Here is a 21,344-nt window from a genome sequence, read left to right as displayed (position 1 = left end):
TCTTAATTTAAGAAATATATGAGCAGAATTGTGAGGCAGATCTCCTAGGAGCAGAAATAGTAGGAAAGAGGGCAAGGAAACCTTGGACCTGAAATGGTGAAGCAAATATTTGTATCAGAGTTGTAACCAAAACAAGATCATAGACTTGGCTTAAGATTTTATATAGTAAATTTGGATTATCCAGATTACAATAGAATGGAGGTTCTTGTATGAGCAGTGCAGCTAAAAGTTAGGTGATGATAAAAGGTAAGTCTGTAACTGGAATGTCCTATGGGTCCCTTTCAGGCTTAAAGCAACAGCACATGGTTTAGTGAATATTGATACATCTCTACTCATTTCTTTGCAGTCATGGCTAACTATAATCAATTGGGAAAATAGTGACAATGCTAGTGATTCAGACTCGGGTTCCACAATTCCAATGACACTTCAGTGTCAATATGGCCTTTTGAAAGACTGTCTTATATTCTTGCAGGCATGACTGGTAAGAGAAAATGATGAGAAGTAAGGTTCACAGGCTCTGGAGGCAGTCTGCTTTGGTTAGAATCTTGGTTCAGCTACTCACTACAGTATGACTTTGGGAGAGTTCCATAAACTCTGTGACTCAGTTTTCTAATCTGCAAAATAGGGCTGATAACATTATTTCTCTGAGGTTGTTATGATGATTAAGTAAAGCAACACAGAGTTCTTGCAGCTGTCTTCAACACATAGTGAGTTCAAGCTATTTTTGACAATAAAATACTCAGGTGAACTTGATGGCCAGATCCCAACAGTGTTGAATCTATGAGAAAGTTCTGTTGAGAGTTGGATACAGATAACATGACCATTAAAATTTATTGATGAGAAAACACTAGGAATAATGATGACATGCAAAATTGGAAAGATCGCAAGATAATCCTAGGTGGTTAAAACTTTAAAGGAAAAATCTGAAAAGGTGAAATGTAATATAAAAATAAAGTTGAAAGGTAAAGTAAAAGAACAAGTTATTAAAAAATGAAACAAAAAATTTACAAGACCAATATGTTTTGGTCAACTGCAAATACAGTGTCAATGATATACTGAAGATGCCAACAAAAATTCCTCATTAACGTGGATACAGAGTCCAGAAATACAGGCAAGAGTTTTGCTTTACCTTGTACTTATAAGACCACGTCTAAAATAATACACACAGTTCTTTCTTTTAATTAATTAATTTATTTTTTTTTCAATTTTAACCTAAGTTAGTTAAAATTCTTTAAGAAGGAATGTATTTGGAAACTATAACATACAAGAGATTCCTATAAATGTTAATAAAGTTTAGCTTTACACAAAAGAGATTTCAGGGGAAAATATCTGCCTAACTTAAATAATTCTAAATGCAATAAATGTTAGACGTATTTTCTGTAACTCTAGAAAACATATATTACATATGCTTAGACTCAGAGGAAATTATTCACCAACTCACTGCATCACTTCCTGCCTTCTCCAATTCCACCCAGTTTCTAAACCTATCTTGTTTGTCAGATATCATACTGAGAATTTCTGCTTGATGCTGAATGCATTCTGGGATAGTGAGCCTACCATTTTATATTAAGTGTCTGGGATGCTTGAGATGAGCTCTGAGTAATTCCACACCCTTCTAGTAGTTTTGCAGGGCACCTGGCATCTATTCTCTCTTTTGGTAACAACACTTTGTGTTACTTTTGAGTTACCCCTCTCACGTCTCAATTCATTGTGGTTTTTATGTGGTTGACTCAACAGTATACTCTGGGTATGGGCACTGTGACTGGCTTAAGGATAATTATCTGCCCTAATTTTGTCCAATGAGGCAGATCTCCTGGGAGCAGAAATAGACACAAAATATAGTAAAACCTCGGATGGTGAGTAACTTGTTCTGCTAGTGTTCCTCAAGTTGATCAAACATTTCTAGTAAATATTAACTTGAAAAACAAACAATGTCTTGCAATATGAGTAGTATGTAATGCCAAATGTCACATGATCACAACTGAGCCAATGGTTCTTCTCTCTCTCTCACTGCGGGATTGTGGGTGATTGTCTCCCATGCTTGAATGGTTGGTCTCAGGCTGCAGTATTTGACAGAAATCAGTGATTTTTCAGAATATTGTAAATTGCCCACTATTGGCACTAGTGTATTTTTCATCACTTCAAAACACCTACGGATTGTCCTTTGCTTTTCCATACAAGACTAAGCTTAGGAATGCTTTACTTCATTCTAGGTCAGGCTGCCTGCAGATATAGACCTTTGCCAGTTACATTAAATAAAATATATGACAAGAGTTTATTAATACTGTACTATAGTCAACATTCATGTGAGTTTATACAATGGCCCCATGCAGAAAAAGGTTGAAAAGAAAGGTGGTGAGAAGAAGGAGATGGTTACGGTGGAAATTAAGAAGGAAATCATTGACAAGTACAAACGAGGCACGTGAGTGGTCAAAATTGCAAGATTTTATAGATAAGTCTATGTCTGCATCTTGTCTGCAGAGGAGAAGAAAAAGGCATGGGAATCCCTCACTTCAAATGAGGTTAGAGAGATGTGTAAAATGTGGGAAACAGCAAAATTTTGCTGAAAACACCACCCGAATAAGGCTGTAGCAGTGCGAGTAATGAATCTGTTTAACGACAATGCAATGTCACATTTCTGCAAAATCCTCAAAAGGAGACAAAACCAAGTGTCATTAAATAGGTTCCTTGTTATAGTTGCAGGTAAAGAATAAGATTCCACTGAGCCAATAGATAGCAGTGATATTGTTAGTGATAGGAAAGTCGTCCTACACAATAACCCTCCTCTTTCTTGTCTCCCTCATATCAGCCAGGAAGGTTTTCAAAGTATTTCTTCTATTTCTTTATATTTTATATTTTCTTTATTTTTTGTATTATATTACAGATTGTAATAATTTTTATGAATATTTTTGGGTGTGGAACGAATCATTGAGTTTCCATTATTTCTAGTGGGAAAATTCGCTTTGATATACAAGTGCTTTGGATTACAAGCATGTTTCCGGGGTGAATTATGATTGCAAACCAAGGTTTTACTGTATTTAAATTGTTAGAAAAAGATACTTGGGTATCTCCCCATCTAACGTCCCCACCCCCACACATGCAGCACACACAAAGTATACTTGACTCTGGGAAGCTATTGTTTTTGTATTTAATCTTTGTCAGAAGCCAACATGAAAGAGAGCAAAATGAACATATTTTAGAGTAGGTCCTAGTAATATAATTTAAAACCCCAGTACTAGTATAACGCTGGGCATTTAACTTGTGTGACTCAATAAATTCCCCTTTTATTTTTTAATTTGTTTAAACTTTTATGTTGAAATAATTACACACTCACACAAAATTGCAAAAATTGTACAAGAGAGGTTTACTGTAGAGATCACCCAGCTTTTCTCAAGGTGACATCTTATACAACTATCATGAATTATCCAAATCAGAAAATTGACTGGTACAGTATATTTAACTAGACTATAGACCTTACTCAGATTTTGCTATATTTTGCATGCACTCATTTTTATGCCCTTGTGAATGTCTATGACATTTTTCATATATATATAAATTCATATAACTTTAATTATAATTGAGATAAAGTATTATCATTACATCATAAACTCATTAAAAAGCAACTCTCTTGTGCTGCCTCTTCATGGTCTTACCTTATCTCCACCCACCCCCATGTTCTTTAAGCCCTGGCAACCACTTGTTCATTCTCTTTCTCTATAACTTTCCTATTTTGAGAATATTATATAAGTGATATAAATGGAATCATATAGTGGTTAACCTTTTGAGATTAGTCCCCCCCTTTTTTTGTTAAAGCCAATTTATGTTTTATATCATTTCCATCTGTGTTCCAGTTGACATAATCATCATGACAGACACTTTTTTTTTTTTTAAGACTCTTGTGTTTGCTCATCCAGTGTAACTACTCTTAATAGAAAGAGTAGAAAGAGAGGCGCCTGGGTGGCTCAGTTGGTTAAGTGCCTGAGTCTGGCTCAGGTCATTATCTCACAGTTCGTGGGTTTGAGCCCTGTATTGGGCTCTGTGCTGACATCTCAGAGCCTGGAGCCTGCTTTGGATTCTGTGTTTCCCTCTCTCTCTGCCCCTCCCCTGCTTGCATGCACTCTTACTCTCTTTCTCAAAAATAAATAAACATCAACAAACAAAAAAGAGTAGAAAGAAATCTACTCTTTCTTTAATTAGCTTCAGTCTCCTCATAGGGGATGAAATCTCCCCCTGAAACCTAGCAATGTGTCTGAAATCCTGATGTCTTTCTTGTCTCTTGCCTTCTTCTGTTTCCTCCTTTTAGGAGCTGCAGCTCTCAAACATTCAACGAAGATACAGCATTCTTTTAGAAAGTAGTAAGCCTTCTCTGGAAAAATGTCTATTCAGGTCCTCTCCCCATATTTTAATCAGATTGTTTTTTAATTATATAAGCTTTTTAAATATATTTTGGATATTAACCCCTTATCATATATATCATTTACAAATATCTTCTCTCATCCATTAGGTTGCCTTTTTGTTTTATTGTTTTCCTTCACTGTGCAAAAGCTTTTTATTTTGATGTAGTCCCAATAGTTTATTTTTGCTTTGTTTCCCCTGCCTTAGGAGACATATCTAGAAAAATGATGCTTTGGTCAATGTGAGAGAAATTATTGCCTGTTTCTCTTCTAAGATTTTTATGTTTTTAAGTCTCACATTTAGGTCTTCAATCCTTTGAGTTTATTTTCGTGTATGGTTTTAGAAAATGGTGCAGTTTTGTTCTTTTACATGTAACTGTTAAGTTTTCCCAACACCACATATTGAAGAGACTGTCTTTTCCTCACTTTTTTTTTAATTGACCATATAAGTGTGGGTTTATTTCTAGGCTCTCTATTCTATTCCATTGATTTATGTGTCTATTTTTGGGCCAATATCATACTGTTTTGACTGCTACAACTCTGTAGTATATCTTGAAATTTGGAATTGTGATACCTCCAGCTTGGTTTTTCTTTTTCAAGAGAAGACATACAGATGGCCAACAGACAATGAAAAGATGCTCAATGTCACTAATCATGAAGGAAATGCAAATCAAAACCACAATGAGATATCACCTTACACCTGTCAGAATGGCTTAAATTGAAAAGACAAGAAATAACAAGTTTTGGAAAGGATATGAAGAAAAAGGAAACCTTATACATTGTTGATGGGAAAGTAAATTGGGATAGCCCCATGGAAAACAGTATGGATGTTCTTCAAAAGATAAGAAAGGCCATATGATTCCCTAATGCCACTACTGGGTATTTACCCAAAGAAAACAAAAACACTATTTCAAAAAGATATATGCACCCTTATGTTTATTGCAGCATTATTTACAATAGCCAAGATATGGAAGTAACCTAACTGTCCATTGATAGATGAATGGATAAGGAAGAGGTAGTGCACATGTGTGTGCGTGCCTGTGCACATGCACGCACACACACACACACACACACACACACACACACACACACTGGAGTATTATGTGGCCATAAAAAAGATGGGGGAAAGAAAAAAAGGAAGAGATTGTGCCATTTGTAACCACATTGATAGACCCAGAGGGTATTATGCTAAGTGAAATAAGTCAGACCGAAAGAGATAAATTCCATATAATTCACTCATAGGTGGAATCTGAAAAATAAAAGAAAGAAAAAAAAAGAAATAAACAAAAAGCAAATTCAGACCTATAAATACAGAGAACAAACTGATGGTTGCCAGGGGAGAGGAGGGTGAAAGGTTGGGAAAAATGGGTGAAGGGGAGTAGGAAATAGGCTTCCAGTTATGGAATGAATAAGTCAAGGGAATTAAAGGCACAGCATAACGAGTATAGCCAATGATATTATAATTGTGTTGTATGGTGACAGATGGTAGCAACACTTGCAGTGAACATAGCATAATGTATAAGCTTATTAAATCACTATCTTGTACACCTGAAACTAATGGAACATTGTGTGTCAATTATACTAGAATTAAAAAATTTTAAAAAAATTTAAAAGAAAGTAGGTCATCTGTAATCTTAACACTTTCACTTTTCAAATTTCTATTTTAGCACTTATCAGAAAAATATAATCTCCGAATAGATATATTTCACAAGAAGAAATTGGAAAGCTTAATACAACAGTCCTATACTTGTTAAAATATAAGTTCAACATAAAAATTTTTCACAGAGAAAATTCCAGGTCATACCCCATTCCTATAATATCATTAAGTATTTAAGGAAGACATAGGAGGAGGGAACATTTTCTGAATTTTCTATGAGATCAGCACAAACTTGATAATGATAAATAATTAATATCAAATTCTTGATAATGGGAGCATAACATGGTGCAACCACTTTGGAAAACAGTTGTCTAGCTTTTTGAGAAACTAAAACAAATTCCTAGCAATGGTACCCCTAGGAATTTACACACAGAAAATGAAATCTTACATTCATAAAATGACTTGTCCGAGACTGCTTATAGCAGATTTATTCATAATAAACAAAAAAACTTGAACAAATTTCAAATAGCTATCAAAGGGAAAGAGGATAAATTGCAAAGTATTCATACAGTGGAACACAACTGAGAAATAAAGGTGACTGAACCGCAAATACATGCAGCAATATGGATAAATCACACCAACATGATTTTGATGTTTATTTATTTTTGAGAGAGGGAGACATAGAGTGCAAGTCAGGGAGGGGCAGAGTGTGAGGCAGACACAGAATCTGAAGCAGGATCCAGGCACTGAGCTGTCAGCACAGAGCCCGCTGCAGGGCTCGAACTCACGAGCTGTGAGATCATGACCTGAGCCGAAGTCGGACGCTTAACTGACTGAGCCACCAGGCGCCCCACAGCAACATGATTTTGAATTTAAAAAGCCAGACATAAAGGGTACGTACTCTTTAACTGCATGTATATAAAGTTCAAGAACAAGCCAAACTCTCTTCTGGTGAAAAAACAACAACAACAAAAAACACAAAACAGTGGGAGTAGGGAGATCTGACTGGAAACAAGCAGTAGGTAACGTTCTGCATCTTAACTGGGTGCAGGCTACATGGGTGGTTAGAACTCATTACACATTAGTTAAAACTAATTACACACTGTTACTGTTATTGAAGTTATAACTTAATTAAAAAGTTGAAATCAAAGGAAAAATATTTTCTTGAATACAACTTCTTGAATCAGCCCATAATCAGTATATGTCTTTAGACGCACATGTGATTTGCATTATTGCCTGTTGATTGTGCCTGTCACCATCTTTTTCTTTCTTAAGTTTATTTGAGAGAGAGAGAGAGAGAGAGCGAGAAAACCAGAGGGGGAGAAACAGAGTGGGAGAGAGAGAGAGAATCCTAAGCAGGCTCCGTGGTGTCAGTAAAGAGCCCAGTGCAGGGCTTGATCTCACAAACTGAAATCATGACCTGAGTTAAAATGAAGAGTCAGATGCTTAACCGACTGTACCACTGAGGCGCCTCTCATTCTTCCTTTCGACATCAGTTTCCCAAGTTCTAGTACTTCCCAATTCCAACTCTTCCCTATTTCTAATTGGCCGTCTAATGAGGCCTCAGCATATCTCAACAATAGTTCTGTCCAAGTAATGGAAATAAGGACCCATTAGTAATAATTAAAAGTATAGAAACTCATTTGCATTGTGATGAGTTCCCCATCACACTCGGGATTCAAGTAAGTTCAGATAGTCATTTTATTTAGCAGATGCTTTGTAAATACCTGTTACATTGCCTATTACTATCCTAGGCATTTAGCTGTATGGCTGAATTAGTAACTTACAGCTGCATTTTTCTAGCTAGTGTTTTTCTTTTCTGGCATTTCTTTTTTTTTTTTTTTTTTTTTTTAACGTTTATTTATTTTTGAGACGGAGAGAGACAGAGCATGAACAGGGGAGGGGCAGAGAGAGAGGGAGACACAGAATCGGAAACAGGCTCCAGGCTCTGAGCTGTCAGCACAGAGCCCGACGCGGGGCTTGAACTCACAGATCATGAGATCATGACCCGAGCCGAAGTCGGACACTTAACTGACTGAGCCACCCAGGCGCCCCTTTTCTGGCATTTCTTAGCTACAACAATGACTGTACTTACATATACAATTGGAATGAAACTACAGGACAGGGTTTCCATCCCAGCCATTTTTATGATCAACAGTCCCTTCAAATAAAGGAGTTTATTGGTAATTCATACCACTTTTGAGACAAGACAAATGAATCAATTTTGGATTTTTTTGTTTTTTTTCTGTCACATACTTTCATGACCTATGATTTTAAGAGTTTTGTATAAACTCTTATCTTGTCATATTAGGTTATATATTATTAAGAATATCTTTTGATGTCATAAATCAAAATATTTTTATTTATAAATTCAATATAGTTAAATAAACACAAAATTGTCAAAATTTACAAAAAATATGTTGTTTCCCTCTGTTCCGTTAATTTAGAACTATTTTGTATTTCTTTGCCTATATACATACGGTATTTATCTAATCTATACCTGACTTGAAATCAAAGTCATCATTAAAATACAGGCTTGGGGTGCCTGGGTGGGTCAGTGGGTTAAGCGTGGGAATCTTGATTTCAGCTCAGGTCGTGACTTCACAGATTGTGAGTTTGAGCCCCATGCGGGGCTCCGGACTGACAGTGCAGAGCCTGCTTGGGATTCTCTCCCCTCCTCTTTCTGACCCTCCACCTCTCTCTCTCCCTCTCTCTTTTTCTCTCTCTCTGTCAATAAAATAAAGTTTAAAAAAATTAAAATAAAATATAGGCTTTTATTATTGCTATCTCTATTATTAAATTAATCTACTAATAAGTTCTGTGATAAGATCTATGATGAAATAAGTTCTGTGATAAGATCTATGAGTTAATTTCAAAATTATTAACTCAGTAAGCAAAACATTTGTTTCCATATTTTCCAATTATCTAAATTAGATAAGACTAATGCAAAACTTTAGTTTCATTTTCAACAGATCTGGAATTATATATTTGTTTCTTTGATATTTTTTCTTTCTTTTTTTGGGGGGGGGAAGGGGGGGAGAGAGAGAATCTTAAGCGGGCTCCATGCTCAGCACGGAGCCAGACACAGGGCTTGATCCCACAACCCAGGGATCATGACCTGAGCAGAAATCTAGTTGGATGCTCAACCAACTGAGCAACCAGGTGACTTGAATGTTGTTTTTGTATGTTAATGTACTAGGTACTTTCAGATGTCTTCTTTTAATAATTAAAATGCATTTAGAATACTAGCTAAAACAATTCTGTATTTGTCAAATTCAGAATAGGAAATAAAATATTAGATTCAAGTTATTTAGAAATATTTAATTTTATAAACTTTAAAGTAATTTGCAATTTTATAGTCAATGGAAATAATGTCTACCTCTTATCGACTGTGAAATTAATTGTGTATCAGTGTTACGAGTACATTGTAATTCAGTATAATTTAAGAGAAAAATTGAAAACAACTTTTTATGAAATCCCAAATAATTATTAAGTATAATATCATAAACTATTTATAAATGCAAATTCGTGTTTTTTTTTTTTTCTGGTTACCTAAATTATTACGGTAAAATGTCCACCCTACCTGAAATATTTAAGATTCCACGTTAGGGTATTCTTGTCAATGGTGAAATTAAGCACTACTATTCTAATTCCATTAAAAATGTGTTTTAACCTACTTCCTCTTGGGGCGCCTCGGTGGCTCAGTCGGTTAAGCGTCCGACTTCCGCTTAGGTCATGATCTCGTGGTCTGTGGGTTCGAGCCAGTTGTCAGGCTCTGTGCTGACAGCTCAGAGCCTGGAGCCTGTTTTAGATTCTATGTCTCCCTCTTCCTCTGACCCTCCCCTGTTCATGCTCTCTCTCTCTCTCTCTCTCTCTCTCTGTCTCAAAAATAAATAAATGTTAAAAAAAATTTAACCTACTTCCTCTTATTAAAAGCTATTTTGCTACATAAATTCTTGATTCTAAGAATATAGAATTTAGCTAAGCATTTACCTGTTCAGCTAGTTTAACTTTGGCCAGCAAAGCACCTTCTCAAATTCCTATCTAAATTTATTGTACAATGTAACAAAGCTACAGTTATGACAAATGTGTCCAAAACATGTACACAATTACCAGTTTAAATTATTTACTATATGGGTTAAAGTTAATAGACTTTACTGATCTTAATTTCATTAAAGATCATTCTCTCTGTTGTGTCCAAGGTACCATTTCAAAAGTGAATTAAAAATACATCCCATATTACAATTTACTCCACAGCTCATTAAACTTTGTTTCCTTTTGAATAAATGGTGCTAACTCAATGTTTTTTGTATGTGGTGGAAAGTCATAAACTATATGTAAATAGTGTTTCTGTTTGTCACACTTAAAAAAATTCCAACAATTAATAAATGAGATTGGCAAGTGCCAGAATGTTTTCTTAAACTGGACAGCCTGGCATTAGAGCTTTCTATCTCTGAAAGGCAAACTGGACTCATGCATGCAGAATTTTCCTTCTCTTTTTTTCTTCCTAATTGAGTTAGTTATATTTGCAACAAGATTATTCTCTTACCGAGATCACAGAAAATAATGGGGTTTGGTTTTCTTTTCCAGCTGCAACTATAAATCCAGTCCCCCCTCCACCCCCACCCCCAGACATCTACTTCCTGAACTGTTCCTCATTGCAGGGAATGTGAAGATACTCTGGCTGCAACAGCTATTCCATGTTTTTGGCCATCGCTTGTCTTGTTGGGCAGATGGAGCCTTACCTACCACGTGGATCCTCACTTTAAAAAGGAAGATAATCTTCCCCTTCCCTATAGTGAATTTTTCACTGAATGTGCTTCTTTCCTCCTTCCCTTTCCTCTCTTCTTTCCTTCCCTATGTTTTCCATTCCTTCTCTCATTCTTTCATCCATTCTTTGATTTTTGTATTTACTGAATAACTAACTACTATGTGCTAAATGGTAGGTAAAAGAATATAATCATCAAAGAGAGACTATGGGGAGACTGAGAGGTGTACCCAATTAGAATGATTCTGCGATAAGTTCAGGCAGAGTCTTCTCTGAGAGCACAAAGGAGTGGTACATAAGCAAGTTTTGGTGAGTCAGGAACAACATCAGGAAGTGGTTTATAGACCGCAACCAGAAGGCTGTAACCAGAGTTATCCAGTCAACTACTACAATGCACTTCTATCCAAGTCTCTTTCATTCACCAGCCATGTCAAGACTGTTTTTCTGTATGCTGTCTTAAATACTGAGACAGAAATCTCATTTCAATTAAGGACAGGGGAAACTAGAGGTAGAAAGTGAATTTCATCCCAAATAACAACTCAAATCTCCAATAACTTTTCTTTTCATAAAATTGTGTTTTTGTTTCTTTCTTTGTAATATTTGATGTCCTAATTTTTCTTAATGTCCCCTTATTCTACCTCTGAGTTTCCTTACAGCATTATCATCCCTACTATCATTTCTCAACTGGAATTTAAATCTTTAATTTTTTACTCATGAATTTTGAATCCTGTATTGAATCCTTGATGTTAATTAAGGATTAATTTCTTTTCCAACCTAATGATAAACTCTTACCTGATAGGTAAATTATATAATTCAAGAGGAGAGGGGGAAGAAAATAAAGTTAGAGAAAACATAGCAGAGTTTGAAATATTTACCTTATTTGGCTCTAGCCAATAATGAAGCCTGTTAGCCAGAAATTTTTTAATGTCAAGTACATTCTTCTGTTATTTTTTCACCTCTCAAAATCCTATTGATATGTTAACTCTGCCATTTCGTGAAGATTGAAATCATAGTTTGATACTCTTCACTCCTAATTCTAAGCTGTCGCTATTGTTTTCTTTTTTATTAAGTTTGAGAGAATTTGAAAGTCAGTTCAAGCAGCTAAATTGTCTTACTTTAAAATATTAACATATTTTAGAATCTTTTCTTCTGTGTTTATTCCTGAACTCACAAAAGCACTTAATTTTTAATGATAAATAAAATTTGGGGGGCATATGGTTTGTACTTTATGTAAATAGTGCACAAATAGAAATTTCAACTCCTTATGAATACTTTAGACACAATCATTTTCCAGAGGCCAAGAAACATTAGGAGACAAAGAATGCTGGCTGACTGAAAAATTAGCTGTGTAACACCTTTTGGATGGCCTACAATGGCTTTTTTAGAAAAGAAGAAAGTCAGACTGAGCTCTTTATTAGTTTTTATCAATCAGCCTTTGTTAGCAACTGACACAGCATTTCCATTGATTCTACTGGAAAAGGTATCAGTAGAGACTGAACATAATTGGCTCTGCAGAGGCAGAATTCTATTTCAGTAATGACATACTCTGCTTCCAAAGGTATTTTCTGATTCAAAGATATTAAACTAATTCAATAGTTGAAGTGATTTATTTTGGGGAAGTTTGGAAAACTTTTTGAGATAAAAATCAAGTAAGAAAAATTTAAACTCAACAGGTATTAATATTTTATGACAATTTGGTTAATTCATATTGCATATATGCAATAGCTAGAGTGCAAAAAAAATCCATATTTTCATTTTAATTCCAATTAAATGACAACAAATGTTTAAAATAATTTCATGGTTGTATTCAAGATAATTGTCAATCAAAATAATTGAGCTCTGAAGTGGATCATTTCAATTAAAATCATTTAGTATTGTTTTCTACTGAATCTAAAGTTCACCATATCCTGCTTTTCTTAAATTTTTTAGATTATATATTTATTTATTATTTTTTTTTAATTTACATCCCAGCTAGCATATAGGGCAATAATGATTTCAGGAGTAGATTCCAGTGATTCATCCCCTATGTATAAAAACTCAGTACTCATCCCAGCAAGTGTCTTCCTTAATGACCCTTACCCATTTAGCCCATCTAGAACATATCCTGCTTTTAAAAACATTTTTTTAACATTTATTCATTTTTTGAGAGACAGAGAGAGATAGAGCATGAGTGGAGGAGGGGCAGAGAGAGAGAAGGAGACACAGAATCCAAAGTAGTTTCCAGGCTCTGAACTGATAGCACAGAGCCCGATGTGGGGCTTGAATTCACTGACCACGAGATCATGACCTGAGCCAAAGTTGCTTGGGTCATGATCTCATCGTCTGTGAGTTCAAGACCGGTGTCAGGCTCTGTGCTGACAGCTCAGAGCCTGGAGCCTGCTTCAGATTCTGTGTCTCCCTCTCTCTCTGCCCCTCCCCCGCTCACACTGTCTGTGTGTGTGTGTGTGTGTGTGTGTGTGTGTGTGTGTGTGTGTGTCTCAAAAACAAATAAGCACATTGGGGCGCCTGGGTGGCGCAGTCGGTTAAGCGTCCGACTTCAGCCAGGTCACGATCTCGCGGTCCGTGAGTTCGAGCCCCGCGTCAGGCTCTGGGCTGATGGCTCGGAGCCTGGAGCCTGTTTCCGATTCTGTGTCTCCCTCTCTCTCTGCCCCTCCCCCGTTCATGCTCTGTCTCTCTCTGTCCCAAAAATAAATAAACGTTGAAAAAAAAAATTTAAAAAAAAAAAAAAAAAAAAAACAAATAAGCACTAAAAAAACTTTTTTAGAAGTTTGTGACAGTAAAATCACTAACTTAAGTTGTAACTACCTTTTCCATAAGATAAAAGCACAAATTGTCTAAGAAATACAATGTTCAGAAAAACATTTAGGACATCAGAAGTGAAAATATAAGGCTCTAGATCACCTTGATTGCCAGGCCCATGATGAATACATAGGAAATAATTTTCCAATGGTTTTGTGTAACACTCATGTATAAGCAAAAGATAAATGAATCTTTCCAAAATAAAATTAACATTAATTATGAACAAGCTGTTCGCTGGGGAAGGAAACCAGATAATTAGAGGGATACTTGGAAGTAAGTTGTGGGAAAGGCAAATAAAAGTTTTATTCATCACCGGGAAGAATTCGTTGGTGTGAGAACCAGTAAAGGGGATTTGGTGGGACTAGTAAAGAGAAGGTGTAATGACTTTAATTCAGACAAGTTTCTGTCCTGAATCCCCCACCTTCAAGAGCTAAGGGACCGAAACAACATGATCAATTTATCCCTTTCTGAAACCAAGCTGATAAGCTTCTTTCAAATGAACTACCAGCCCAGGACACTGAGCAGCTGATATAACCACGACAGTTCAGCTGCACAGAGCAGTACAGTATCCAAGAAACACGAGGAGAGCTTGCCTTTTAATGAGGCTGGCACAAAAGAAAGTTACATGCCTCAGAAGCAGTTTCTCTGAAAACACATAGATAATATTCTTCATTTCAACTGCAGTAGTCTTAGTGAATTCAGTTCAAAAGTGTAAGTTAACTTTGGATTTCAGTAACTATAAAAAGTATTATTAAACATCCATAACCTTGATTGACTATTAATTTCTTCATTAAAACAAACATGTGTCCTGATTATATGTATGGATGTGTATTTTCCAAAGGGTTGGCTCTGCTGACAGAGGGAGCATGCAGGGGAAAGAAAATTTATTACACATTATAGCACACAGTTTTTTATAAGAAAATAAACACAGAGGTTAATATATTTCAATTCAGTCTTTCAGTAATTAAAAGAAATGGAAAGTAAATTATTATTAATTTGACTTATTTATATATCTCCTCTGTATTTCTTGGGAGGCTATAAAACACACCTAAATTGAAACAACTTAAAAAAGGTTTTGTGGCAAAACATGATTGAAAAGAAAATATGCTAAATAAAATAGGACCTTAAATTGTTAAAATATTATCTATATTCTCCAACAGACGTAGATATATTTTGTTAAGTTGACATCTTTGGTTCATGTAACTAATATCTAGATAAAGTGATATCTACCTCCTCTGTTACCTACCTGACATATTTGAGCCACCATGAAGAAAGATATCTACTTTTTGTACATGTAACCAAAAATATAATAGAGGTTACTGATTTATTTGGATGTTTCTTAGATAATGTTACACAGATTTTATGTCTAAATTAAATTCATATTTTAATTTGCTTTCTTTTTTTCTACTTTATTGTTTTATAGTTTTTTATGTGTGTGTGCATAAGGAGTCATAAGATAATTCATAATTTTATTTATGATTATATGTTTCCAAGAAATTCTTAGTTAAGTTCCATTTATAGGTATAATCCCCATTTTTTTTAACTCTCCCTTAGGGAAGAAGATATAATAAGAAATTGTGAAAGAGGGTTGAATGAGATGGGAGGCTCTCAAACTCCCCTCTTCCCACGGACACATTGAATATACAACTACACAATGAGAAACTACTTCTGAAAGAAATCCAGAAAGTAGCAAAGGAGAAAATATCCACATTGAAAGTGATAGGCAAGATCGAGATGCATTCTCACCTTAAATGCCACCTCTGGCAGAGTGCCATAAAATTAGGAGGGAACTCCCAATTCCCAGCTTCACCCTGAGGAGCAAAGGGTTTGGAACTCATATTTAATACTCCAACATTTAAGACTCGCCCTCCCACTCTAAGGTGCAGATCTCCACCTAGATCTGAAAACCAGTGAGGCTTAGGCTCATGAGACTCCCAAGACGACAGCAAATAAAACAGCAGTTGTTAAGAGTGCCTAAGCACTCACGGAGGCTATCCCATCAGGCTCTGTGGGGAGGGAATAGAGGAAGGCGCACATCCCCCAGTCTTTCCCTGAAAGAGATCTATCTGCATACTTTGAAAGCTATTATGGTCCTTTGGGGGCTGGCTGGCATCCTCCTGGGTACTGGTGAAACTGGCAGACATCTTCCCCACTGCCTCCCTCTAGCCTGCTCTGGGTCACCAGTATCTTCCTAGAAGGAGCTTGTACATAAGACTGTGTGTACTTCAGTTTTTGCACTTGATGCCTACGAAACAGATCCCCAGATCAAATGGCTCTGAGAGCCAATGGTGATTGCATTCACGAGTCCCACAGGATTATAGCAAACAAAGAAGTTCTTAATGGGTACAAGAGCGTCCCCTTCCCCTTGTGGCTCCACACTCACTACATTATACTTCAATAAAGCTGAAAAAAATTGTACGTCTTAGAAATTGTTCTCAATACATTTCAAGTAAGGTATGCTTTTTATTTTCCTTCTCATGGAGATAAATAGCACATTAGTACAAATGAAATGTGTGATACAAAACTCCTGTCAGACAGTTTTGTACAAAAATTGTGCTGGCTGATTGCTTAAAGTTGCTACTTATGAACAGAGGGACCTGGTTTTTGAATCCACCTTAAACAAAGTATGGAACTCTGACTGGATGTATCTACATCCAGTCGTTTCTGCACTGAGAGAAGCTATAAACACAGTAGTGTCTTTAAAATTCATGCCCAACTACAAAGGCACTCTTTAAATGGGAGTGTGTGTATAAGAGTGGATACAGATATACTTGGACCTATAAAAATAAAAACTCTAATAATCAATATACATCTAGATATTACTGCATTGGAACTAGAATCTATATGTGATACTATCTAAATGTATGATATTTTATTTTCTTATTATTTTTAAATCTTTATTTATTTTGAGAGAGAGAACAAGTACAAGCAGAGGAAGGGCAGAGAGAGAAAATCCCAAGCAGGCTCTGCACTGTCAGCATGGAACTCACAAACCACGAGATCACGACCTGAGGCGAAATGAAGAGTTGGACACTTAACTGACTGAGCCACCCAGGTTCCCCTTGTATGATATTTTAAATAGGAAATGAAGGAGCCCTCTTATCTGGTCTCTAGTTACCCTGAAAACCTGAATCTCTTCCTTTTAGCTTATCGTAAAAGAGCCAAGATTATGCTATTGCTAGAAAGGGAACCACTTCCAATTCTGATAAATGTAGTAAGAAAATCATTAGGAGCTATTATTTTTATACTGGATGAACTAAGAGTAATCACTTGAGTCCTTTTACGACTAATTAAAGTCTTAAAATTAGTAGGGCTATTAGGGTTACCAGGGCAATAGATACTACTTATGGATTCTTTGTGTGAATTTTAAAAGATGCACCCTTCTGAAAGAATTAGGAAAAGGTGACTTCTCAAGACAGGAAAAAAACAAGTCCACTTTTCCTCCCAGCTGACTGAGCTCGTGTGGGTGTGTGAGCCTCTACATGTTGCGGAGCTCTGTGAGCTGAAAGTGGTCTGACTTTAGCCACCACACCCATCAGCCAGGTACCTTTGCAAGGAACGTATACCACACAGCCATTCTCAATGCCCCTGACTGTTATCTCTTCCTTGATTTCTTTTTTTTTTTTTTTTTTTTTTTCAACATTTATTTATTTTTGGGACAGAGAGAGACAGAGCATGAACGGGGGAGGGGCAGAGAGAGAGGGAGACACAGAATGGGAAACGGGCTCCAGGCTCTGAGCCATCAGCCCAGAGCCCGACGCGGGGCTCGAACTCACGGACCGCGAGATCGTGACCTGGCTGAAGTCGGACGCTTAACCGACTGCGCCACCCAGGCGCCCCTCTTCCTTGATTTCTAAATCAAACACGTTATGAAGTTCACCGGGAAGAAGGACGGCAATTTACATTTACTCCTTATTTTGGCAACAAATAAAAGTTTTATTTATTTCTTAAAAATAATTACCAAAGAAGGAACTAAAGCATTGGGATATGTCTCCCTCTCTCAGAGAAGCCTTCCTATGCAAGCTTTCTCAGTTACTTTTTATTACGTTGTCCTGTTTCTTATATTTATAATTCTAATTAACATCTCAAGTGATGTTGCTTATTGATTTGTTTAATTCTAGTCCCTCCCTCATCTTCAACATAAGCTCTAGGAAGGCAGGGATCTTCTCTGTGCTTTCACCACTGTATTTCCCAGTGCCCATCTCAGTGACCAGAAAATGGGCCCACTCAATAGACAACTGTGTATCCAGTAAGTGTCCACCAAATGCTGGGTTCATTGAACCCATATTTTAACTCATTTGTTGTAGAAAGGAAGAAAGGGAAGAAGAAAAAATTTTAATAAACCAAAGAATATAATGCTCTACAGTTGTTAAAAGAGTTAAGAAAACTGATGATTATAATACTGGCAGAAGGGCTAAGACAGAAAAACATAGCTGGTGTCTTGAGAGAACTCATGACACTTCAAGCCCTAAGCGTCTCTGCCCACCTTCAAACCGAGGATGGTCAGTCAAATAGAGATTACTAGTAGAGACAATGCCTGAGCTAAAACTCAAAGGACAAAGAGAAGTTAGTTAGTATTTAATGCATAAATTGCAAAAGGAGTTCTCTGACAGTTGTTATTATTTCTATTATTGTTATTATTATTACTATTCAACCCCTTTAAGAAAATCACATAAATGATTACTTAATATGAGTCCTGCTAAGAGTCCTGAAAACTGGTGGATAGACTAAAAGACAATGCTATTAAGTTATGTTAAGGCAAGGGTGCTGAAAGAAGTGATTGCATTGCTACAATTTACTCACTCTGTCATCACAAATTACTTCATCCAATCCCAGGGGAGAAACACCTGATTTATTGACTTTAGTGTACAAAAACAAGTCTCCCTTACTTAACCCTCTTCCTTTAACCTTCTTATGAAGAAATCCATTTGTATAAAGTTAATGACAAGGGAAAATATGAAATCTGTGAGTTCATGAACATCAAAACATTCTGTTCTTCCTTCATCCTCATAATCATGCCTCTGGTTACAGGGAAAATTCCCCGGATAAAGAAAATTTTCTGACTTAAATTTTTATTTTTCTTAATTTCTTTCCTGACTTATTACTTTCATGGGGCCAAGTTTCTTTTTGTTTTTTTGTTTTTGTTTTTGTTTTTGTTTTTATAATTTAACTTTATTTTTATTATTTTTTTAATTGACATCCAAATTAGTTACTATATAGTGAAGCAATGATTTCAGGAATAGATTCCTTAATGCCCCTTACCCATTTAGCCATCCCCCCTCCCACAACCCCTCTCGTAACCCTCACTTTGTTCTCCATATTTATGAGTGTCTTTGGTTTTGTCCCACTCCCTGTTTTTATATTCTTTTTGTTTCCCTTCCCTTATGTTCATTTGTTTTGTCTGTTAAAGTCCTCATACGAGTGAAGTCATATGATTTTTGTCTTTCTCTAATTTCACTTAGCCTAATACCCTCCAGTTCCATCCATGTAGTTGCAAATGGCAAGATTTCATTATTTTTTGATTGCCGAGTAATACTCTGTTGTATATATATATATATATATATATATATATATATATATATATATATACCACATCTTCTTTATCCATTCACCCATCAATGGACATTAGGGCTCTTTCCATACTTTGGCTATGGTTGATATTGCTGCTATAAGCAAGGGGGTGCATGTGTCCCTTCAAAACAGCACACCTGTATCCCTTGGATAAATGCCTAGTAGTGCAATTGCTGGGTCGTAGGGTAGTTCTATTTTTAGTTTTTTGAGAAACCTCCATACTGTTTTCCAGAGGGGCTGCACCAGCTTGCATTCCCACCAACAATGCAAAAGAGCTCCTCTCTCTCCACATCCTCGCCAACATCTGTTGTTGCCTGAGTTGTTAATGTGAGCCATTCTGACAGGTGTAAGGTGGTATCTCATTGTGGTTTTGATTTGTATTTCCCTGATGATGAGTGATGTTGAGCATTTTTTCATGTGTTGGTTGGCCATCTGGATGTTTTCCTTGGAGAAGTGTCTATTCACGTCTTTGGCCCATTTCTTCACCGGATTATTTGTTTTTTGGGTGTTGAGTTTGAGAAGTTCTTTATAGGTTTTGGATACTAACCCTTTATCTGATATGTCATTTGCAAATATCTTCTCCCATTCTGTCAGTTGCCTTTTAGTTTTGCTGATTGTTTCCTTCACTGTGCAGAAGCTTTTTATTTTGATGAGGTCCCAGTAGTTCATTTTTGCTTTTGTTTCCCTTGCCTCCGGAGACGTGTTGAGTAAGAAGTTGCTGCAGGCAAGATCAAAGAGGTTTTTGCCTGCTTTCTCCTCGAGGATTTTGATGGCTCCCTGTCTTACATTGAGGTCTTTCATCCAATTTGAGTTTATTTTTGTGTATGGTGTAAGAAAGTGGTCCAGGTTCATTCTTCTGCATGTCGCTGTCCAGATTTCCCAGCACCACTTGCTGAAGAGACTGTCTTTATTCCATTGGATATTCTTTCCTGCTTTGTCAAAGATTAGTTGCCCATACATTTGTGGGTCCATTTCTGGGTTCTCTATTCTATTCCATTGATCTGAGTGTCTGTTCTTGTGCCAGTACCATACTGTCTTGATGATCATAGCTTTGTAGTATAGCTTGAAGTCTGGGATTGTGATGCCTCCTGCTTTGGTTTTCTTTTTCAAGATGGCTTTGGCTATTCAGGGTCCTTTCTGGTTCCATACAAATTTTAGGATTATTTGTTGTAGCTCTGTGAAGAACGCTGGTGTTACTTTGATAAGGATTGCATTGAATATGTAGATTGCTTTGTGTAGTATCAACATTTTAACAATATGTGTTCTTCCTATCCAGGAGCATGGAATCTTTTTCCATGTCTTTGCGTCTGCTTCAATTTCTTTCATAAGCTTTCTATAGTTTTCAAAATGTATAGATTTTTCACCTCTTTGGTTAGATTTATTCTTAGGTATTTTATGGTTTTCGGTGCAACTATAAATGGGATTGATTCCTTGATTTCTCTTTCTGTCACTTCATTGTTGGTATATAGGAATGCAACCAATTTCTGTGCGTTGATTTTATATCCTGCAACTTTGCTGAATTCATGAATCATTTCTAGCAGTTTTTTTGGTGGAATCTTCTGGGTTTTCCATAAAGAGTATAATGTCATCTGTGCAGAGTGAAAGTCTGACCTCCTCCTGGCCGATTTGGATGCCTTTTATTTCTTTGTGTTGTCTGATTGCAGAGGCTAAGACTTCCAATACTATGTTGAATAACAGTGGCAAGAGTGGACATCCCTGTCTTGTTCCTGACCTTAGGGGGGAAAGCTCTCAGTTTTTCCCTATTGAGGATGATATTAGCATTGGGTCACTCATATATGGCTTTTATCGTCTCAAGGTATGATCCTTTTATCCCTACTTTCTTGAGGGTTTTTATCAAGAAAGCATGCTGTATTTTGTCAAATGCTTTCTCTGCATCTATTGAGAGTTTCATATGGTTTTTGTTCTTTCTTTTATTGGTGTGATGAATCACCTTAATTGCTTTGTGGATATTGAACCAGCCCTGCATCCCAGGTATAAATCCCACTTGGTCGTGGTGAATAATTTTTTTAATGTATTGTTGCATCCAGTTGGCTAATATCTTGTTGAGGATTTTTGCATCCATGTTCATCAGGGAAATTGGTCTATAGTTCTCGTTTTTAGTGGGGTCTCTGTCTGGTTTTGGAATCAGGGTAATCCTGGCTTCATAGAAAGAGTTTGGAAGTTTTCCTTCCATTTCTATTTTTTGGAACAGTTT

The sequence above is a fragment of the Leopardus geoffroyi genome, chromosome B4 (assembly GCF_018350155.1).
Source record: "Leopardus geoffroyi isolate Oge1 chromosome B4, O.geoffroyi_Oge1_pat1.0, whole genome shotgun sequence".
Classification (NCBI taxonomy): domain Eukaryota; kingdom Metazoa; phylum Chordata; class Mammalia; order Carnivora; family Felidae; genus Leopardus; species Leopardus geoffroyi.
Note: the sequence above shows the minus strand (reverse complement) of the source record.